Source organism: Enhydra lutris, unplaced genomic scaffold (assembly GCF_002288905.1).
Source record: "Enhydra lutris kenyoni isolate GAN:26980312 unplaced genomic scaffold, ASM228890v2 scaffoldscaffold22, whole genome shotgun sequence".
Classification (NCBI taxonomy): Eukaryota; Metazoa; Chordata; class Mammalia; order Carnivora; family Mustelidae; genus Enhydra; species Enhydra lutris.
Window position 1 is genome coordinate 15,427,279 of NW_019154106.1, and position 13,005 is coordinate 15,440,283.

Sequence of the window (13,005 nt, forward strand, 5' to 3'; positions counted from 1 at the left end):
CTTGATTATGAAAGTGTGACTTTGGATTCCTCAAAATCACTCATTGAAGTTTGAGGATGCTACACCATCATCTAAACTTCCACATATCAGCAAACAATGCTCAGAGAACATATCAATTGGGACCACCTGTAGAGTTAGAAATATTTGGTCCATTAAAAATATCCCTAAGCCTGGGGGCACCTGGGTGGCTCAGTGGGTTGGGGCCTCTGCCTTCGGCTCGGGTCATGATCCCAGCATCCTGGGATCAAGTCCCACATCGGGCTCTCTGCTCAGCAGGGAGCCTGCTTCCTCCTCTCTGCCTACTTGCGATCTCTGTCAAATAAATAAATTAAAAAAAAAAATCCCTAAGCCTGAAACTAGTTTCTAAAAATACTGATGTTAGAGATGTTAGAGAAAGTACATTTATTCTGTATCTTTATATATGAAAATAGCCAAAAGTAGTATTACAGAACTGAGCTAATTCCCATATATTCTAATAACCATAAAGAATCCCTAATATGACTGATTATGAGATTCACACAGCAGGAATTTTAAAAGACTGAATCCCAGCACCACCAAGATGTAAAATATAAAGTCTATTTTGGAATCTTACAAGTAGTTACACTTCCTGGGTTACCTGCATGCTGAAACATCTTTCAGTTCAAGGCTGCAGTCCCTTCTCCCTTCTTTTTTGTGCACTGATACCATCTCTGAGCACACAGACCAAGAAAACACATGTATCATCACAGGATCTTGAACTATTTCTATGTGAACAATGCTTTCTATGTTTGCAGAAAGTCTTATTCATTTCAGTCTTTCAGAAAAAGGTTACCTCTTAAATTTCTGGGATTTTCAAAATGAATACAAAGGCCCTGTAATCTAAAAAAGTCTGAACATTGGCTGTGAACAAAGAGAACTAAAATCTTCATTGCTAGCCTAATTTGCCATAATAACAAATGTTAAACCAACATCTTGATGACAAAAAAAAAAAATCCTTTGTGGGAGAGAAATTTGTGAATTGCTTAAATAAAGATTTTTTTTTCATTGTCAATATAAGTAAAATAGTGAAATAGCCTTTATGACTGTCACTTCTCAATAATTTATACTGCTCTGTCTGCACAAAGCATAGTTAAAGTTTGGATTCCCTGAATGATGGAGAATAAGTTCACCTAGACACTTCACTAAGTTCTGACTCCATCATTTGATTCCTGAAAAAGCCAGTCATATGAACATGGATCCAAATACCCTCTGAGATCAAGATAAAGGTCTGTAAACACTTTATCTTCATTTGAACCACAACAAGCGCTATTGAGTCATTCCATTGGTGCATCTCCACGAGTCATTCTTCCCTAATTAAATTCAATGGGACTCTCATCACAATTTTGAGGGTAGACCTGGATCTCCAGAGATGCCACCAGGATAATTACCATGTACAACAGGACTTGAAGAAATATGTACTCTGGGGGCTGTTGGAGGCGGGGGATGTAGAATCCCCAAAGAACAACTTAAGATTGAATCACCAAAGGAGAAATGTCCAGTGTGGACAAAATTAAAATATGTAAAACCTTTCTTCTTTCAAGCATGACTTTCACAATAGGCAAAGCTATTTCAGTTAGTTTAGGCTATGTCTTTGCACATGGACACCTAGAACTGACTTCTAGAACATCATGAGAGCAAATTTCATACTATCCATTTAAGTGTTGTCTCAAATGTAGTAAAGCAAGTTTCTAACCTAAGGGGAAGAATCTTGAGTTTGTCACATAGGGGCACAAGTATTTAGAACCTGTGTTAGTACCGAGTGGGGAAACACCGTGGAGTGTTTCACACAGTGAAAACACTGTGAACACTGTGAACACAGTGAAAACACTGTGGGAGGAGTCCACTTATGTTGGAGTGCTGAGAGACACCACTTAGCCAAAAAAAAAAAAAAAAAAAAAAGCAAGTTGCAATGCATTTCAAAGGACTTAAATCATACAGAATATATATAATGGAATCTAACACAAATATAACAGTATTTCCCAATTATTTAAAGGGTTGTGTAGAATGGAATTAGTAGCTTTAATGACAAGTATTAAGAAACAAGAGATATTTTAAGAAATGAGTTAACATTTCATCTCAAGAAGTTGAAAACAGAAAAGCAAAATAAACTGAGAGGACACTGTAGAAAGGAAGTAGTAAATAAAAGACAGAAATCATTGAAATTGAATTTTATTGAAAAAAAGAGAAAATACATAAAGCCAGGATTGGCTCTTCGAAAGATTTACAAAATTAATGTTCCTAGCAAAATGGGTAAAGAAAAACTAAAAGAAAGAACAAAGGATCAGAATCAAGAATGAAGATGGTTATCAATGTATTCTACATATCTGAAAAAGATAATAAAAGAATATCAACAATGAATTTATGACAGTATACTTGCTTATTTAGAAAGTGGAGCTCTGTTATGAAAGATGTAGATTTCTGAAGAGACACAGAAAAATAATTAAAACCTGGAATTACCTAATACTTTAAAGTAAATAAATCATTTGATATCTTTCTTCTCTCTAAACAAAATTCTACTCACATGTAACTTTATCAATGATACTACATAACAATTAATCAAAATGTAGTACCATACATAAATGGCTCAGGGCTGAGGAGAACTTAAAATACTTCCTGACTCATTTTGTGCACCCAGCATAACCCTTAAACCAGAATGAAACAAGAGCATCACAAGAACAATAATCAGACCAATCTCTCATGTTAGCAGAAACATAAAATTCTAAACACATTAGTTTCTCTTGGATGTTTTCCTTGGAGATTTTTTCTTTATTCTTACTTTTATGGTTTATTAGGCAGGTTTGGAACAGTGCTCAGTTTAGGGACAATTGTGTCCCATTACTCAAGCAAGATCTTCCTAAGACCTCAGTCAGTGTCCTGCCCTATGAGCAAGAACCTGCCCAAGTTGTCCAGCTGAGAGACCGGCCACTGTGACTGACCCAGGGAGCACTGGGCAATCCTCCCTAATGCAACCAGGTAAATCACCACCCAGTCTCAAGTAGTTTCCTCAAATGCACATGCACACACTGATCTCTACTCTGATGAACAATCTAGGAGGATCCTTGCAGCTCTCCAGCATTCTTTCTTTTTCTTTTTCTCTCTCTTATTGTCTCTCACATAGTCTCACTAATCTCTCATGCTCTCTCTCAAGTTCCCTCTCATATTCTATCTCTTTTATTCTCTCTCCCCTTTCTCCCTCCTTTTTTCTCCCTCCCCTTTCCTCTCTCTCTTTCCATTCCCCCTCCCTTCCCCTTCCCTCCTCCTCCTTTCCTCTAACTCTCCCTTTTCCCCTTCTCTCTCACTTCCTCCCTCTCCTTCCCACTCACTCTACTTCCATTCTCTGTCTCTGTCCCTGTCTCTCTCTCTCTCTCTCTCCATCCCTCTCTCTCTCTCACTCTGCCTTGGTAGCTCTATCCTCTCCAGAATATCACCCTCTGAATTCCAGCTCCCTTGGTGCCTTGCTGTAGGACTCTCAGTTCCTTGTCCTCAACTCAAAGGGTCTGCAGGATTTCCTAAATATTCCTGTCTGTGCTGCAGCATGAAAACTTTTCAGTGCAAAGCTGGGACAATCCTAGGACTCAACTTGTTTTTTCTCATCTCTCAGTGATCATTCCTTCTGATGTCTAGTCTTGAAAACCAGTATTTTGCGTATTTTCCAGCCTGTTTGATGTTTTAGGCAGAAGGGTAAATTTAGACACTTTTGCCCCTTCTTGTGCTGAATGAACCTTCCCAGTACAATGATAATTATATATTATTAAATTTACCTATATCAGATGAAAATAGGTCAAGGAAAAAAAAAAAACATGATTGTATTTATAAGCTCTTAAACATAGTTAATTAATTCTATCTCACTTTCTAAAAATGTGGGAATTCATAGTGTCTTTAATTATGGTATAATCGAAATACAACATACAGTGAGAATAATAAAGTTCAAGGCTACCTCTGACCCTTGCCACAGGGACTAGTTGAAAGTAGTAAAGAAAAGACATGAATCCTAGCCAAGAAGCAGAATCAGGGGCACCATGATGGCTCATTTGGTAGAGTGTCCAACTGTTGATTTCATCTCAGATCATGATCTCAAGGTCATGGGGTCAAGCATTGTCAAGCATTGTCTCAAGTTTGCTCAGTGTGGAATCTGCTTGGGATTCTCTCTCTCCCTCTCCCTCCACCTCTCCCCACACTTGCCCCAAATACATACATACATACATACATACATACATACATATATCTTTAAGACCAAAAAAGATTATCGGGTGAATTCTTGCAACTGTCAGCATGATGTTACTCTTTTCACTGTGGGAGGTGAGGATGGGTCTCATTCTTAATTCCTGCAGGGCTCCTGTCTCTTCTCTGGCCGACATCTCTACCAGAATTTCTAGCACTCACAAAGTGCATGGTACACACAAGTGCCCGTCCTGTTATTTTACAGTGCTCAAGAGGACATTTGACTCTTTGGGGGAAAATGTCAGTTGAAACTAGAGAAAGATAACACCTTGGCTGTCCAAATTTGAAAATCCCTAACCCTTTACAAACTTCTCATTCAGATTTTGGAATAATCAGGGCTGCATAAATTTGAAATTATGCCTAACTTACTGTTTCTAAATTTTAAAAATTATAAATATCACTACAGCACAGTAAAAAAATGAATCACCAGATACTAATTACTCAATTTATGCAAATAATGGCAGGAACCTGAATGAAATGGACAATTATCTAAGGAAACATAATTTACTGGAACAATGGCAGAGAAAGAAATATCAATGGATTGATACCTTTAAGATAAATCAGTAACGTGGATGAAAAACTAACCATTGGCAATGTTTCTAGGAAGAAGTTGCTGTGGCTAAGGTTGAAGAGGTTGCTGCCTGTGTTCTCCTCAAGGATTTTGATGGATTCCCATCTCACAATGAGGTCTTTCATCCATTTTGAGACTATTTTTGTGTGTGGTATAAAGAAATGGTCCAGTTTCATTCTTCTGCATGTGGCTGTCCAATTTTTCCAACACCATTTGTTGAAGAGACTGTCTTTTTTCCATTGGACATTCTTTGCTATTTTGTCAAAGATTAGTTGACCATAGAGTTGAAGGTCCATTTCTGGCTCTCTATTCTGTTCTGTTTATCGATGTGTCTGTTTTTGTCCCAGTATCATACTGTCTTGATGATTACAGGTTTGTAATAGAGATTAAAGTCTGGAATTGTGATGCCACCGATGTTGATTTTCTTTTTCAACATTCCTCTGACTATTCAGGGTCTTTTCTGGTTCCATATAAATTGTAGGATGATTTGTTCCATTTCTTTGAAAAAATGGATTGAATTTTGATAGGGATTGCATTAAACGTGTAGATTGCTTTAGGTAGCATAGACATATTCAAAATATTCATTCTTCCAATCCATAAGCATAAAAAAGTTTTCCATTTCTTAGTGTCTTCCTCAATTTTTTTCATGAGCATTTTATAGTTTTCTGAGTACATATTCTTTGCCACTTTGGTTAGGTTTATTCCTAGGTATCTTATGGTTTTGGGTGCAATTATAAATGGGATCAACTCCTTAATTTCTCTTTCTTCTGTCTTGCTATTGGTGTATAGAAATACAACTGATTTATGTGCATTGATTTTATATCCTGACACTTTACTGAATTCCTGTAAGAGTTCTAGCAGCTTTGGGGTGGAGTATTTTGGATGTTCCACATAACGTACCATATAATCTGCAAAGAGTGAGAATTTGACTTCTTCTTTGCTGATTCGGATGCCTTTTACCTCTTTTTGTTGTCTGATTGCTGAGGCTAGGACTCCTAATACTATGTTGAATAACAGTGGTGATAGTGGACAGTCCTGCCATATTCCTGACCTTAGGGGAAACACTCAGTTTTTCCCCATTGAGAATGATATTCACTGTGGGTTTTCATAGATGGCTTTGATGATACTGAGGTATGTACCCTCTATCCCTCTACTGTGAAGAGTTTTGATTAAGAAAGGCCTTTGTCAAATGTTTTTTCAGCATCTATTAAGAGTATCATATGGTTCATGTTCTTTCTTTTATTAATGTATTGTACCACATTGATTGATTTGCAGATGTTGAAACAAAGGCATGGGAAGCAAGGGCAAAAATGAAATATTGGGACTTCATCAAGATCAAAAGCTTTTTCACAGCAAAGGAAACAGTCAACAAAACCAAAGACAACCAACAGAATGGGAGAAGATATTTGCAAATGACATATCAGATAAAGGGCTAGTATCCAAAATCATAAAAACCTTGTCAAACTCAACACCCAAAGAACAAATAATCCAATCAAGAAATGGGCAGAAGACATGAACAGGCATTTCTGCAAAGAAGCCATCCAAATGGCCGACATATATATGAAAAAGTGCGCAACATCACTCGACATCAGGGAAATACAAATCAAAACCACAGTGAAATACCACCTCATACCAATTAGAATGGCTGAAATTAACAAGTCAGAAAATGACAGCTGTTGGTGAGGATGTGGAGAAAGGGGAACCCTACTACACTATTGGTGGGAATATAAGCTGGTGCAGCCACTCTGGAAAACAGTTGAAAACAACTTCAAAAAGTTGAAAATAGGGGCACCTGGGTGGCTCAGTGGGTTAAAGCCTCTGCCTTCAACTCAGGTCATGATCCCAGGGTCCTGGGATCGAGCCCCACATTGGGCTCTCTGCTCAGCAGGGAGACTGCTTCCCTCTCTCTCTCTGCCTGCCTCTCTGCCTACTTGTGATCTCTGTCTGTCAAATAAATAAATAAAATCTTTTAAAAAAATTTAAAAAAGAGCAAGTACGCTCTATGAAAAAGTTGAAAATAGAGCTGCCCTATGACCCAGCAATAGCACTACTGAGTATTTACCCTAAAGATACAAATGTCATGATTCGAAGGGGCATGTGCACCCGAATGTTTATAGTGGCAATGCCCACAACAGTCAAACTATGGAAAGAACCTAGATGTCCATCAACAGATGAATGGGTAAAGAAGATGTGGTATATATATATAATGGAATACTATGAAGCCATCAAAAAATGAAATCTTGCCATTTGCAATGACGTGGATGGAACTAGAGGATATTTTGCTAAGTGAAATAAGTCAATCAGAGAAAGACAATTATCATATGATCTCTCTGATATGAGGAATTTGAGAGGCAGGGCAAAGGGTCTTGGGGGTAGGGAGGGGAAAAAATGAAACAGGATGGGAACAGGAAGGAGACAAACCAAAAGAGACTCTTAATCTCAGGAAATAAACTGAGGGTTTCTGGGGCATGGGGGGGGCGGGGAATAGGATGGCTGGGTTATGGACATTGGGGGAGGGGATGTGCTATGGTGAGTGCTGTGAATTTTGCAAGACTGATGAAAGACTTGTACCCCTAAAGCAAATAATATATTACATGTTAATAAATAAATAAATAAAATCAGATAAGAAAAACTAACCATCAAGGAAATACCAACCTGGATGCCTTTGTGTGAGAATTGCACCAAAGAAGCAGCTGTAGAGATGTGATTAGTAACATAGGCTTAAGTCTGGGGATTGACTTTGGTATTGACACTCTCACAGGGTGGTGGCCATGGGGAAGCTACTTAACCCCAGTGAACCTCCATTGTACAACCACAAAATGGGTCCAAGTATAGTATCAAACTCATAGTGTCTGTGAGGAACAGGAGAATAAACACGCATAATGTGTTAACAAAAAATCCCCACAAAAAATGATAAGCAATAAATGCCAAGTGCAATTTTACTCACAAATTTTCAAATAAAATATCACCCCAATGCTACTTAAACTGATAAAAAAATGCATTATTTTTAAAAATCAGATTCCTAATTCTCTCCATAAACCATTCATTCAGTTATTTACCATGCCCAGCACTAACACTGCTGTTAATACATTCTAGTGGGAGAACAGATAAGGAAACAAAATTTTAAAAGTGAAATGGACAGCATATTAGCTGGTCAACAGTGCTACCATAGGTATGAAAGAAAACATTAATTCTAACAGAGAGATGAGAAATGGCTTGGGGTAGGGATTGTTAAAGGATGGCCTCATAAAGCTCCATTTATAAACTGATATCAAACCTAGAAAGTATTACACAAAAACAGAACCTATAGACTATTTTAATTTATAAAAATAAAGCAGAAATACTATAACAATCCCATACAATAAAATCCTGCAATGTAGATAATCACATTAATATATTAAGGAAAAAAGAGTGTAAACATCTAAATTACTGCTGGAAAAACAACAGCATTCTTGACTTTTTGAAATATCACCAGTAACTACAAACATCAATATTTAAATACTTAAATACAATATTTAAATACTATTTGATCCAAAAACTCATACTTAAAATTTTTCAAAAGAACTTTATTCTAGTTATTGGCTACAACAAAATAAAATTGGGGAAAAGATGACAAGGACTGGAAACATGAATTTTGCTGTCTCTTCATAAAGATTCAAGTACGTTGAGGAAGCTGAGAATGAGTTATATCTATATAGACCAGTATGGAAAGATCTTCAGGAGACTGAGTGGTAAATGTAAAAGTTATACACGTAGACAAAAACACACATATATTTTATTACCAAAGGTTACTAATTGAACAATCTTAAAATAGAGACTCTGGTAAGGGATGGGTAAAGGTTTATTCTACAATGTTTCTCACTTTGTATGGATTCAATTTTTAATATTTACTACAATCTATTATAATTTCTTTTTTATTTAAAAAGTAAAATACACTAATAATTTCATATATCATGCAAACAAAATAAAGATAATGGTCTACATAACATTCAGTATGTTAACTAGTGCAATAAATAGAACAAAAATAAAACAGGGATCTAAAGGGTTAGTATCCAAAATATATAAAGAACTTATAAAACTTGACACCCCCCAAAACACAAATAATCCAGTTTTAAAGTGGGCAAACTACATGAATGAACATTTCTCTCTCTAAAAAAAACATACAGATGGCCAGCAGGAAAAGATGTTCATCATCACTTACCTTCAGGGAAATGCAAGTCAAAACTACAAATTAGATATCACCTCACACCTGTTGGAATGTCTAAAATCAACAACACAAGAAACAGATGTTGACAAGGATGTAGAGAAATAGGAACACTCATGTACTGTTGCTGGGAAATCAAACTGCTACAGCCATCTTGAAATAGTATGGAGGTCCCTCAAAAACTTAAAAATAGAATTAGGCAACAAACAATAGCGCTACTGTGTATTTACCCAAAGAATACACGAATACACACTAATTTAAAAGGATAAATCTATCCTGACATTTGTACCAGATTTCTTTAAAATAGCCAGATTATGGAAGCTTCCAAGTGTGTATGTATGTGTGTGTGTGTGTGTGAGTGTGTGTATCCAACATAAAAAAATAGGGAAATCTTGCCATTTGCAACAACATGGAAGGAGCTAGTGAGTATAGTGCCAAGCAAAATAAGTCAGTCAGAGAAAGACAAATACCATATGACTTCATTCATATGGAATTTAAGAAACAAAATAAATGAGAAAAGGTGGAAGAGAGAGAGAGATATCAAGAAACAGACTCTTAATCATTGAGAACAATCTGATGGTTACCAGAGAAGAAGGGGGGGTGGATTAAATAGGTGATGGAGATAAAAGAGTGCACTTGTTGTTGTGAGCACATGGTGATGAATAGAACTGTTGAATTATAATATTGCACACATGAAGCTAAAAAAGCACTCTATGTTAAAAAAAAAGGGCAGGAACCCAACTAAATATGAAAATAATAGTGAGAAAATAAGTAATAATACTAAACAAGCAATTAATTAAAATTAAGGTAACTACAAAAATTCATCAATATCCAGCCCATATGGAGATTAGGAGTTTACTCATGGTGACCACTATGTATAGAACTGTTAAATCATGCTATTGTGTATATGACAATAAGAAAACACTATATATTAATTTTACCAGAATGAAAAAATTAAAAATAAATAACAATTCATGTAACTATAAAACTGCATTGACTACTTCATTACAAATTATTGACTCAGACTGTAAAGGCATTTACACTAAAATGGACTTTAACATTTGAGGTAATTTGCTCTAATGATAAACTATGATCTTGACGATGCATTTATTTGCTATTTGATATGACATTTCTCTTCCAAAGCTTCTTCATAGCATTTGTCATCTCAGAATTTCTCAGAGTGCAGATCAGTGGGTTCAACATGGGGGTTATGACTGTATAAAACACAGTCAATGATTTGTCAATAGGGAAGGTCTTAGCAGGTCTTGCATACATGAAAATACATGGAACAAAGAAGAAGACCACCATATTGATGTGAGAACCACAGGTCCGAAGGGCTTTCTGCCTCCCTTCTACACTAAGGTTCTTTAGAGAGTGCAGGATGACACCATAGGAGATGAGCAAGAGCACAAACACAATACTGCAGATCACTCCACCATTGGCCACCACTAACAGGCCAGCCACATACGTATCAGCACAGACCAGTTTCAATAGGGGGTATATGTCACAGAAAAAATGATCAATGACATTGGGGCCACAGAATGGGAGCCCATAAATAATGCTAACCTGAATTACTGAATGCAGAAAACCTCCCACCCAGGACATTACCAGCAGCACAACACACACCCATTGCCTCATGATCACCAGATAATGCAAGGGCTTGCAGATGGCTACATAGCGGTCAGAGGCCATCACTAGCAGAAGAAAGACCTCTGAGCCACCAAAAAGGTGATCTATAAAGAGCTGGGTCATACAAGATTGAAAGGATATGGTACTTTTCCCAAAGAAAACCTGTGAAATCAATCTGGGGGAAATACAAGAGGAATAAATGACATCCATAAAAGATAAGTTAACAAGAAAAAAGTACATAGGTGAGGGTGAGCCCAGGGTATTACTGACACTTACAGTCACCACAATGAGCAGGTTTCCCACCACAGTCAAAATATAGAAGAGTAAGAACATAACAAAAAGAATCTTCTGTTCCTTTGGATCCTGGGTGAGCCCCAAGAGGAAAAAGTAACATGTTATTTGGTGGTTCCATCTAGTCTGCATAGGAGCTGACTTCTCATATTAGAACCAGGCTGATCTATAAAACAAGGGAGAAAACTTTTAAATACATCATAAGATTAATCTTTTATTGATTCATTCAATTAAAAAATGTGGCAGGAGTACCTGTTTTTGTCCGATGTTTCATAGAGGTGATCCCCAAATTGAATTAGCCATGGTTTCCTATATTCAGTGATAGCATACCTAATAATCACCAACGTTAAAAGTGTCAGTATAAAAAGAGTTGCGCAATGTAAAGTTCAGGGGTAGGACTATGTCAAACTAACAATCAGAGAAGACTCCCCAGAGGAAGAAATGCTTCCACTGAGTTTTAAAGAAAAAGTGGAAAGACAAGAAAAGAGGGCAAGAGAATTCCATGAAAAGGTACACAGTTTATAAAGTCACAAAAGGGAAATACTTGAGACTGATTAAAGGTAACTGACATTTTCAAACTGAGTGGCTCAAATTAGCAGTGAAAGATCACCACCCTGGATTGTCCCTTCCCTCACTGAGACTTCTTTCTTGAAATCTCTGGCTGGATATGCCTCCTGACCAAAAATGTGGAACCTTTCCAATGTTGGGTCTCTCCCTTAACTTTTGAACTTCACATATGCAACATCTCCGACTCTGAACATCTCCAATTCAATATTAATTCAGAACTAATAAGACTAAATTTTTTATTTTCAACAACAAACACAGGTGTTTCCCATCTCACTAAATGGTACTACCTTCCAAGTCATTACTCAGACAAGAAATATCACGATGTCTTTCATACCTTTCTTGCTCTCATATCACATATTGATACTTTAACAATTCTGATTAACTCCCATTTAAAATAGTTCACAAACTTGATCATTTTCCTCCAACTACGAATTCTGCAGCCCACTAAACTAGCCTCCTGCCACATCTCTTCCCTTTCATTCTGGCCTCCATCAATTTATTCTCATAAGGCAGCTCAAATGATCTGTTTATAAGGATGACTGGAATCACCACTGCTTACAATGCCTACAGTGGATTCCAATCACACACTCACAACTAAATGAATCACATTTCATATTTACAGTAAGAAGAACTGTAATCTTCATTTCATAGTTGAACAAACTGCGGCACAGAACATCTAATTCTTTTTCCCAGGTCACCCATTTTTAAGTCATTAAACTGGAATAGAAATCTAAGTTTCCTCTATTTCAAAGTAATTTAACTTTTACATGATGAAAAATTCACACACTTAGAAGCCTAGTTCCCAATATTTACTGTTAGTCTTACCTTGTGACGGTATGTCCACAAGCTGAAGAAAGACTTTTTAACTCATTCCTGGGACTGGAATTTTTCCTTTATCCAGTATGACAAAAGAAAGTAAAAAGCTTCATTAATACCTGACAGTATATTTTATTTCATTTGGCTATCAGTCCAATTTCCTCATGGGGTGCATTTTATATCATTTGGTTATCAGTCCATTTCCCCCCTGATTATTCAGGACATTGCATTTATTTGCACTGTAGGTTATATAAAAAGAATTCCATGGTCCACACAGTAAATAAAACTTTACTACCTTAGGATAATTTATCTAAAAGACAAGTAATCTAATTTTACATAAGAAGATAGCAACCAGCCATTTCCAAGGAGATTGTTCTCAGGTAACTTCTTCCCTACTAACTTCAAAATAGAAAAATAACATTCACTTGGTTCATTCTTTCATTCTATTCTGTTGGTATGACCACACCAATTGAGTTCAAAATTTGAGAAGAGATGTTCTTGTGCTTTTTTGGGAGGTGTGCTTTCAGCCTAGCAAAAACCTCCTAAAAATGTGTCACCTCCTAAGAGTGTAACACCTTCTTCCCAATAGGGAAAGAGATCATGAGACGTTTCATCCCATCTGACCACATATGTCATTAAGTCAGAATTGGAAATTGTCCCAAGGCTGATTCTTGCTTAATTAAATTCA

At 36.7% G+C, this 13,005-nt stretch overlaps 1 pseudogene; it reads right to left on the bottom strand.

Annotated features, from left to right (window-relative positions):
• Positions 1 to 10,121: 10,121 nt before the first annotated feature.
• LOC111149825 lies at positions 10,122 to 11,055 on the bottom strand (annotated as a pseudogene).
• Between the last annotated feature and the right edge of the window lie 1,950 nt (positions 11,056 to 13,005).